The 10,578-nt window shown below is 31.6% G+C and overlaps 1 long non-coding RNA gene across 1 annotated transcript; it reads left to right on the forward strand.

The window, feature by feature from the left end:
• Positions 1-4,800: 4,800 nt before the first annotated feature.
• LOC118485586 lies at positions 4,801-5,346 on the forward strand. Its single transcript, XR_004876834.1, has 2 exons — positions 4,801-4,891; positions 5,250-5,346. It is a non-coding gene; the product is annotated as an uncharacterized LOC118485586 (long non-coding RNA).
• Positions 5,347-10,578: the final 5,232 nt, after the last annotated feature.

Here is a 10,578-nt window from a genome sequence, read left to right on the forward strand (position 1 = left end):
ATTTTGAATGGAGAAGTAGACCCATATACATGTTTTTTGGTTAGTTATATCTAGTGGTTGATGGTTTGGTTATAGTTGTCAATTTTTTATGTAATATGTTGATTGGATGGTATAAATGGTGTTTACATACATGTAATAAAGTGAAAATATTGTTAATGGTATTGTAGTATGGATGGTAGGAGGTAATGGTATTGTATTATGGATGGTAGGAGGTAATGGTAGTGTATTATGGATGGTATGATAGATGAAAGGGAAAGTGTATTCAAAGTGGTGTACCAAAACACCTTATTTCATGTTGATACATATAATGCACATGTGCATTTCTAATATTGGTAATGTAAAAAGTAGTGTATTACATATGGTAGTGTAAATGAAAGTGCAATTGTCTAATATATGTAATGAATTACGGAATTTGTCAAAGAAATGACAGAAATGCACATGTGCATGCTTGTGTATTATGGATGGAATGATAGATGAAAGAGAAAGTAGTGTACCAAAACACCTGTGCATTTCTAACATTGGTAATGTAAAAGATAGTGTATTACACGTAGTAGTGTAAATGAAAGTACAATTGACTATTATTTGTAATGAATTACGGAATTTGACAAAGAAACGACACATATGCACATGTGCATGGATAACTGTTACTCGAAAATTTTTTTTTTTTTGAAATTTTTTTTTATTTTTTTTATTAACAAAATATAGCAATTTTTTCAAAAAAAAATAGTAAAAAAATAAAAAAAATTTTTTGGGTGTTTTTTAGATTTTTTTAGGAATTACTGTTTGTATTCACACTAGTTCTCGCGGTTCTCGCAATAAGGGGTGGTTCCTAACGGATCTTTGTCCTATATATATATATATATATATATATATATATATATATATATATATATATATATATATATATATATATATATATATATATATATATATATAGGGGACCGCTAAAATGAGAACCACCTCGAGTTGTAAGAACCGTGAGAACTACACCGTGCGGGGCGAGGTGGACCAATTTTTTTTTTCAAAAACGTAGTTGCGTGTATTATAAACACATTTGTAAAAAAAATTAAAAAAAAAATGTTGTGTGTGTAGTTTTGAGCACCACAAGTTTGTGTTTACGGGTACCGTAAATCTAACCGGAAAATTTACGGGTACCGTAAACACAAACTTGTGGTGCTCAAAACTACACATACGACATTTTTTTTGATTTTTTTTACAAATGTTACGAAATATAGCGATATATATATATATATATATATATATATATATATATATATATATATATATATATATATAGATATATATATATATATATATATATATATATATATATATATATATATATCAATCTCTTATACTAAAGCAAAATAATGTTGGCTTTTTGACCTTGATGTGACAATGCTCTTTGGCCAGAGAATTGTGTTTTTAGGTGCCATTTCTCTCTATTCTCATTCAATTCTCCTTGCCGCCTCACAATTCCTTCATTCTTCTTTCAAAGTCTCCTTTGATTATATATGGAAGGTTGAATAATTAATCAATTACCGGAAGATGTTTTTGGAAATTATGGAAGCGTTTTGAAATTAATCACTCAAACGTTACGAAAGAGATTAGGTCACTGATTCTTACCAGATTTAGCGAGATAAGAATAGACAGAAGCAATAAATTTGGAAGATAATGATCTCAATCCGGTGTTCAATGCCATTAGGTGTATAATAACACCAATAAACACACAAATTAGAACAATGAACTGCTTAAAACTGGCTTAAGCTGACACAAATAGAAATACATTAGGGTGTATAATAACACCAATAAACACACAAATTAGAACAATGAACTGCTTAAAACCGCATATAAAAAAGAATTAGCGGCTTAATCAACAACAACAACATACAAATCGTACAACCAAATTAGGGTATTCTTATAACAAATACAAAATCACAAACAGAGACGGAAACCAACTTACCTGTGATTCAATTTCGAAGGATGATGATGAAGATAAATCAAAACAGGTGACTTCAGTGTTCCTTTCCTTTGAAACCTCTGATTAAAAGCCCTAAATTGTATATAGAACGTAAAATTGGAAACGCTTCCATAATTTCCAAAAACATCTTCCGGTAATTGATTAATTATTCAACCTTCCATATATAATCAAAGGAGACTTTGAAAGAAGAGTGAAGGAATTGTGAGGCGGCAAGGAGAATTGAATGAGAATAGAGAGAAATGGCACCTAAAAACACAATTCTCTGGCCAAAGAGCATTGTCACATCAAGGTCAAAAAGCCAACATTATTTTGCTTTAGTATAAGAGATTGATATATATATATATATATATATATATATATATATATATATATATATATATATATATATATATATATATATATATATATATATATATATATATATATAGGGTAAGGTTCATGCGAGAACCACCCTTATTGCGAGAACCGCGAGAACCAATGTGAACACAAAATAAAATCTAAAAAAAATCAAAAAAGCACTCAAAAATTTTTTTTTATTTTTTTTAATATTTTTTAACAAAAAATCGCTATATTTCGTTCCATAAAAAAAAAAAAAAAAAACTTTTTTTTTTCGAGTAACAGTTATCCATGCACATGTGCATATGTATCATTACTTCAACAAATTCGGTAATACATTATCAGGAATAGACAATTGCACTTTAATTTACAATACCATTTGTAATACACTACTTTTTACATTCCCAATATTCAAAATGCACATGTGCATAATTAGGTATAACCATCATATAACGTGTTTTGGTACAAAAAGTTTGTGATTTTGAATGGAGAAGTAGACCCATATACATGTTTTTTGGTTAGTTATATCTAGTGGTTGATGGTTTGGTTATAGTTGTCAATTTTTTATGTAATATGTTGATTGGATGGTATAAATGGTGTTTACATACATGTAATAAAGTGAAAATATTGTTAATGGTATTGTAGTATGGATGGTAGGAGGTAATGGTATTGTATTATGGATGGTAGGAGGTAATGGTAGTGTATTATGGATGGTATGATAGATGAAAGGGAAAGTGTATTCAAAGTGGTGTACCAAAACACCTTATTTCATGTTGATACATATAATGCACATGTGCATTTCTAATATTGGTAATGTAAAAAGTAGTGTATTACATATGGTAGTGTAAATGAAAGTGCAATTGTCTAATATATGTAATGAATTACGGAATTTGTCAAAGAAATGACAGAAATGCACATGTGCATGCTTGTGTATTATGGATGGAATGATAGATGAAAGAGAAAGTAGTGTACCAAAACACCTGTGCATTTCTAACATTGGTAATGTAAAAGATAGTGTATTACACGTAGTAGTGTAAATGAAAGTACAATTGACTATTATTTGTAATGAATTACGGAATTTGACAAAGAAACGACACATATGCACATGTGCATGGATAACTGTTACTCGAAAAATTTTTTTTTTTTTGAAATTTTTTTTTTATTTTTTTTATTAACAAAATATAGCAATTTTTTCAAAAAAAAATAGTAAAAAAATAAAAAAAAAAAATTTTGGGTGTTTTTTAGATTTTTTTAGGAATTACTGTTTGTATTCACACTAGTTCTCGCGGTTCTCGCAATAAGGGGTGGTTCCTAACGGATCTTTGTCCTATATATATATATATATATATATATATATATATATATATATATATATATATATAGGGGACCGCTAAAATGAGAACCACCTCGAGTTGTAAGAACCGTGAGAACTACACCGTGCGGGGCGAGGTGGACCAAATTTTTTTTTTCAAAAACGTAGTTGCGTGTATTATAAACACATTTGTAAAAAAAATTAAAAAAAAAATGTTGTGTGTGTAGTTTTGAGCACCACAAGTTTGTGTTTACGGGTACCGTAAATCTAACCGGAAAATTTACGGGTACCGTAAACACAAACTTGTGGTGCTCAAAACTACACATACGACATTTTTTTTGATTTTTTTTTTACAAATGTGTTTATAATACATGCATCTACGTCTATGAAAAAAAAAATTGGTCCACCTCGGTCCGGATCAAAAAGTTCTCGCGGTTCTTACAACTCGAGGTGGTTCTTATTTTAGCGCAATTCTATATATATATATATATATATATATATATATATAGGCAATGCTCCATAGGAAACCTTAGATTTTTAAAAAACTTTGCAAACCCATCACAAGGCCTACAATTGGCCACGTCATTGATTGGAGATGACAAAACGGAGGGTATTTTGGTCTTTTTACATTGCTCTTTCTCTCTCTTCCTGACATGTTATACCAGCTTCTCTTTCTTCTTTTATACCAATACCCAATGTTAGTACACATTTCTCTCTCACACATATCTCTCACACACACTTATTCACATTCATATCCAGATCTGTACACATCTCTCTCTTCCTTAATCTGATTAGTTTCTCTCTCTCTCTCTCTTCATCAAATCTCTCTCTCACCGTTATCTTTTTTTCCCACCACACCACCATCACCACCGTACCACCATCACCACCGCACCACCATCACCACCGCACCACCATCACCACCGCACCACCGTAAACACCTCCAACCCTGTTGCTCAACCCCCACCACCGTTGCACCTTTACTACCGGCGGCCGACCCCCGCCGCACAACCCCCACCACTGCCACCACTGCCCCATACCCTAGTGAGACAAGAAGATGATGAAACAGCAGAATGTGATTCTGGAAGATGATTTGAGTTCTGCATCTGATCTTCATGCAACTACTGTTAATTCATGCTCTGAGAATACAGGTCAAGAAAATGGAAGCAGTTATAATCCAAATTATCAAAATTACTTTGCTCATCCTCCTCCAAGTCAAAGTCAACCACTAATAAAGAAAAAAAGAAGTCTTCCAGGCAACCCAGGTTTAAATCTCTGAAATATTTAATCTTGTTTCTTGGCTTTTCCACAATTTTTCAAAAAAAAAAAGACGAAAAAATGGTGGGTTTTCAATTTTTCATTATTTTTCATTATTTCTAAATGAAAAATATGTTTTTTCAAAGAAAGTCTACCATGAATGTACTAGCAGTTGACCCCAGGTTGAAAATGGTTAAATCTTTAATCTTTTTTCATGGGTTTTGCCGGTGGATATTTGTACTTTGTAACTCTTAAATCAAAAACATATTTATAAAAAAAAGTAATAATAAATTATCAAATTATGAAATGACAATTGATACAGTTTCTGTCTTTAATAAACTTAAAAATAAATTGTAAAAATTGTAGATCCAGAAGCAGAAGTGATATCCTTATCACCCAAGACATTAATGGCAACAAACAGATTTGTGTGTGAGATGTGTAACAAAGGGTTTCAAAGAGATCACACGTGTTATATATCATTCGAACGGAAAGCTTAACACATGTTAGGCCTGCAAAACCTATCAGGTTACATCAGAGTGTTATCCTACAGCATGAACCTCTAACATGTGTTATAAAGGAGCGCATAAATGTAACTTTTTGGAAATTTCAAGTACATAAATGGCCGGTTTCATATTATACCTTACATGCTTGAATATTTTGAATCGTTCAGTTTCATTTTACCCATTTCACTTTTTTTCTTTTCAGCCGATTATAGAATATGGGTTTTGAAACATGAACACCAAGTATAATAGTTAATAGTTATCTCTGGTTAACGACTTAACGGTTATCTTATCTTTTTGTTATTAGGATGGTGATGGATACAAGGGAAACAAGATCCAATTCTCGGGATATTAAGGACCATGACCATGTTTATGTTACAGCACAACACAACTAACACGTGTTATAGTTTGAACTTTAGGACATGCATGTGTTACATGTGACATGAAACCCATGTACAATGTAACACGTGTTAGTGCTATGTATTTTTGTTTACTAGTAATATGTAATGTGAGACTCTTCTTGTTTTGTCTAGTACACGATGTTAAAACGGTCTAGACTTAACACATTTTCTGTTGGAGGCGCCCATCTTTGTACCTCTACTGTTACAGTTACTATTGAAGTTTATGCATCCACTCTCGAAGTCTTAACACATGTTATAATATATGCTTAACACACGTTATATCAGGTTTACTCTATTGTTATTAAGTTACTATTGGAGTTTATTCATCCATTATGGAAGTCTTTACACACGTTATAATTGATGCTTAACACATGTTATACATTTCAGTTGCTTAACACATGTTACAGTATGTATATGCACATCATGGTGTTTTGGAAACCACTAGCTTATACATATGACACCATGTTGGGTTAAACCAAGATTATAACAAAGGCTTAACACATGTTATCCCAGGTATACGGTGTTACAATATTAACTTGTATGTTCCATATTAAATTATTAACTTGTACACGTGTTACGATCAGTACATGCACATAATGGTGTTTTGCAAACCACTTTCATATACATGAATACAAGTCGGGTTATAATGGATGCTTACATGTTATCATATGTATACAAGTGGGGTTACAACAAGATTACGATATTAACTAAACTCTCCATTAAACTCATCGCCCCCATCGACTATTTTCACCCTTGTCACATGTTAAGCAATTACATGTTCTGAACAGAGAAATTGTAACACATGTTTGATCAGTATATACACATCATGGTGTTTTGTAAACCACTAGCTTATACATGAATACATGTCAGGTTACAAAAAGATTATAACAGTGGCTTAACACATGTTATACATTCCAAAATGTGCAAAACAAATGACCCGTTTCATATTATATATTCCAAAATTATCGGTACATGTGTTACCATAAATGGCTCGTTTCATATTACACGTTACATACTAACTTGTACATTTATTACCTGTACAAGTTTTACGCTCAGTATCCACATTATCGGATATTTTAAACATCAACAAAAGTAAAATAGATATTACTTGTTTTTTTTAATTAACAAAAGGTTAACACACGGTATATATCATTCTAACAGGGGCTTAACACATGTTATACATGAACACATGTCAGGTTACATCAAGGTGTTCTGTTACGGCATGAACCACCAACACATGTTATAAATGAACCAAGACTTCTTTCCCAAAGGATGTGATTTATTCAATGTTCCCGCATTAACGTCGCCTACATCCATCCAGCTTGTCAATTGAATTTCTTTTATGGATCTGTTTCTGTAAATCAACACACGTTATATATCATTCTAACAGGTGCTTAACACATGATATGGGTCTGTCTCTGTAAATCAAGCGACCCAACAAAAAAACAATTATTGTTAAGATCAAAAGCCCCAAACAAGCAACCAAACCAACAAAAAAACCCATTCAAAATCTCATCCTAAAGTTTTGGATTTATTTAAAATACATCAACATTAACCATTACTAGAACACGCATTAACTTCGTCCACATCCATCCAACTTGTCAATTGAATATCTTTATGGGTTTGTTTCTGTAAATCAACACACGTTATATAACATTCTAACAGGGGGGCTTAACACATGTTATGGGCCTGAGTCTGTGAATAAAGCAACCCAACAAAAAAACACTTACTGTTCAGATCAAAAACCCAAACAAGCAACCCAAACCAACAAAAAAACAGCTACTGTTAAGATCAAAAGCCCCTAACAAGCAACCAAACCAACAAAAAAACCCCTTCAAAATCTCATCCTAAAGTTTTTGATTTATTTAAAATACATGAACATTAAGCATTACCAAAACACTTTTAGCACACAAAAACATATTAACAACCATTTCAACAAAAAATCAAGTGTGAAATGATATTTCAAGAACACTTACCGGATCTATAACCGTCCGATGAACACCAAGAAGATCTTCAAACCTTCTTCTCACACACACACACTCGTGCGTGTATCTTTGTGATAAAGATTGTTGTTTCTCTATCTAAAACATCAACTTTCTCTCTCCAAAAACATTTATCTTGTCATCGTTCTCTCTCTAAAGATTATTCTAATCAGCAACACCTGAACACGAAGAAGGGTCTTCAAACCGTCCAGAGAAGCTTTTATGGTTGTGGCAATGGTTGTCTTCAAGATTAGAGAAGAAGAAATTGGAAAGAGAAAGAGGAAAGAGAAAGAGGTAAGAGAAAGAGAAGCTTTTATGGTGATTTGATATTTTGTGTTTTCCAAAGTCAATAAAGTTGCTTTTTCATTACCCATATTGTCGTTAACTTGGACTATATGGACTATTATATTGTTTTTAAACGCAAGAATTCTCTAAACAAATGAGGGCCATTGATCTATTTAGATCTATTTAAATCAATGGATGAGATTGGGTTTCCAAGGTTTTCTAAAAAAGATGGGGTTTTCCATATAACCCAACCCTATATATATACATATACATATATATATATATATATATATATATATATATATATATATATATATATATATATATATATATATATATATATATATATATATATATATATATATATATATATATATATATATATATATATATATATATATATATATATATATATATATATAGGGGGCTGCTAGAATGAGAACCACCTCGAGTTGTAAGAACCGCGAGAACTACTTGATCCGGGGCGAGGTGGACCAATTTTTTTTTTCAAAAACGTAGATGCATGTATTATAAACACATTTGTAAAAAAAATTTTTAAAAAAATGTCGTGCGTGTAGTTTTTTACACCACAAGTTTGTGGTTTACGAGTTCCGTAAATTTACGGAACTCGTAAACCACAAACTTGTGGTGTGAAAAACTACACGCACGACATTTTGTTTTTAAATATTTTTTTTTACGAATGTGTTTATAACACATGCATCTACGTTTTTGAAAAAAAAAATTTGGTCCACCTCGCCCCGTACGGTGTGGTTCTCGCGGTTCTTACAACTCGAGGTGGTTCTCATTCTAGCGGTCTATATATATATATACATATACTGGGGAACACCAAAAAAGTGGGGAACAGCGGGGAACCGACTCAAACGAACTCCGATTGGACTCATTCCAGTGGAGTTGGAACCGGCTCGTCGAACCCTAACTAAGATCCTTTAACCCTAAACCCTAAATCCTAACTCAAACGAACAGCAGGGAAGGTTAATTGGGGAACACTAAAAAAGTGGGGAACAGCGGGGAACCGACTCAAACGAACTCCGATTGGACTCATTCCAGTGGCGTTGGAACCGGCTCGTCAAACCCTAACAAAGATCTTTTAACCCTAAACCCTAAATCCTAACTCCTAAACTCTAAACACTAAAGCTAAAAGATAAGGCTAAAACCTAATCTAAACCGTAAAATCTAAACTATAAACCCTAAAAGCTAAACCCTAAAGCTAAACCCTAAACCCTAAAGCTAAACCCTAAACCTTAAAGCTAAACCCTAAAGCTAAACCCTAAAACCGAACCCTAATATATTTAGGGTTTAGGGCTTATGATTTAGGGTTTAGGGTTAAGAGATCCTAGTTAGGGTTCGACGAGTCGGTTCCAACGCCGGAGGAATGAGTCCAATCAGAGTTCGTTTGAGTCGGTTCACCACTTTTTAGTGTTCCCCAATGAACCTCACACTATATATATATATATATATATATATATATATATATATATATATATATATATATATATGTATATAAGGGATGGTTATCTTGAGAACGCTAAATATTGCCAGAACTGTGAGAACGAATGAAAAAACCAATCAAAACCAATTTTTTTAATACAAACCTCATTCTAATTAAAATACAACATCAAAAAAGACACATCAAATAATTCATTTCTCCTCTCAAAATCACTCTTACTAGATTTTTTACACATGTGTAAATATAACAAATTTACACATGTCTAAATGACAAACTTAGACATGTGTAAATTTTCGTTATTTACGAATTCACGTAAATTTAAACGTGTAAATTCAATTTCTAACATTGTATGCGAATAATAATAGTAAGTGTAAAAAGAAATTTTGAATTTGACTTGTTTTTTACCATGTTCTCGTGGTATTTTCATTCGTTCTCACGGTTCTCGCGATATTTAGCGTTCTCATTTAAACCAATCCATATATATATATATATATATATATATATAGGGGAAGGATGTATAGAAAACCCACTTTAATTTAGAAAACCCGGGAAACTCAAAGCTCCCGATGTTTTTTTTGTTTGAAAAAATTTATACATGTTATATACATGTTTTTAAGGGTTTTGGGCAAAAAAAATCAAAAAAGCGCCGAGTAGATATTTTAAAAAAAAAATAAACAAGTTTTGGTGTAACACATGTTACATTCATCTGACATATTTGTAACATGTGTTACACTAAAACTTGTTTATTTTTTTAAAAAATATATACTCGGCGCTTTTTTGATTTTTTTTGCCCAAAACCCTTAAAAACATGTATATAACATGTGTAAATTTTTTCAAGAAAAAAAAAACATCGGGAGCTTTGAGTTTCCCGGGTTTTCTAAATTAAAGTGGGTTTTCTATAGATACTTACATTATATATATATATATATATATATATATATATATATATATATATATATATATATATATATATATATATATATATATATATATGGCTCGCTCATTGTAGTGTAAAGTTGTAACAATATTTTAGACAACCGTGTAAAATCGTAAAAGTAA

Source organism: Helianthus annuus, chromosome 13 (assembly GCF_002127325.2).
Source record: "Helianthus annuus cultivar XRQ/B chromosome 13, HanXRQr2.0-SUNRISE, whole genome shotgun sequence".
Classification (NCBI taxonomy): Eukaryota; Viridiplantae; Streptophyta; class Magnoliopsida; order Asterales; family Asteraceae; genus Helianthus; species Helianthus annuus.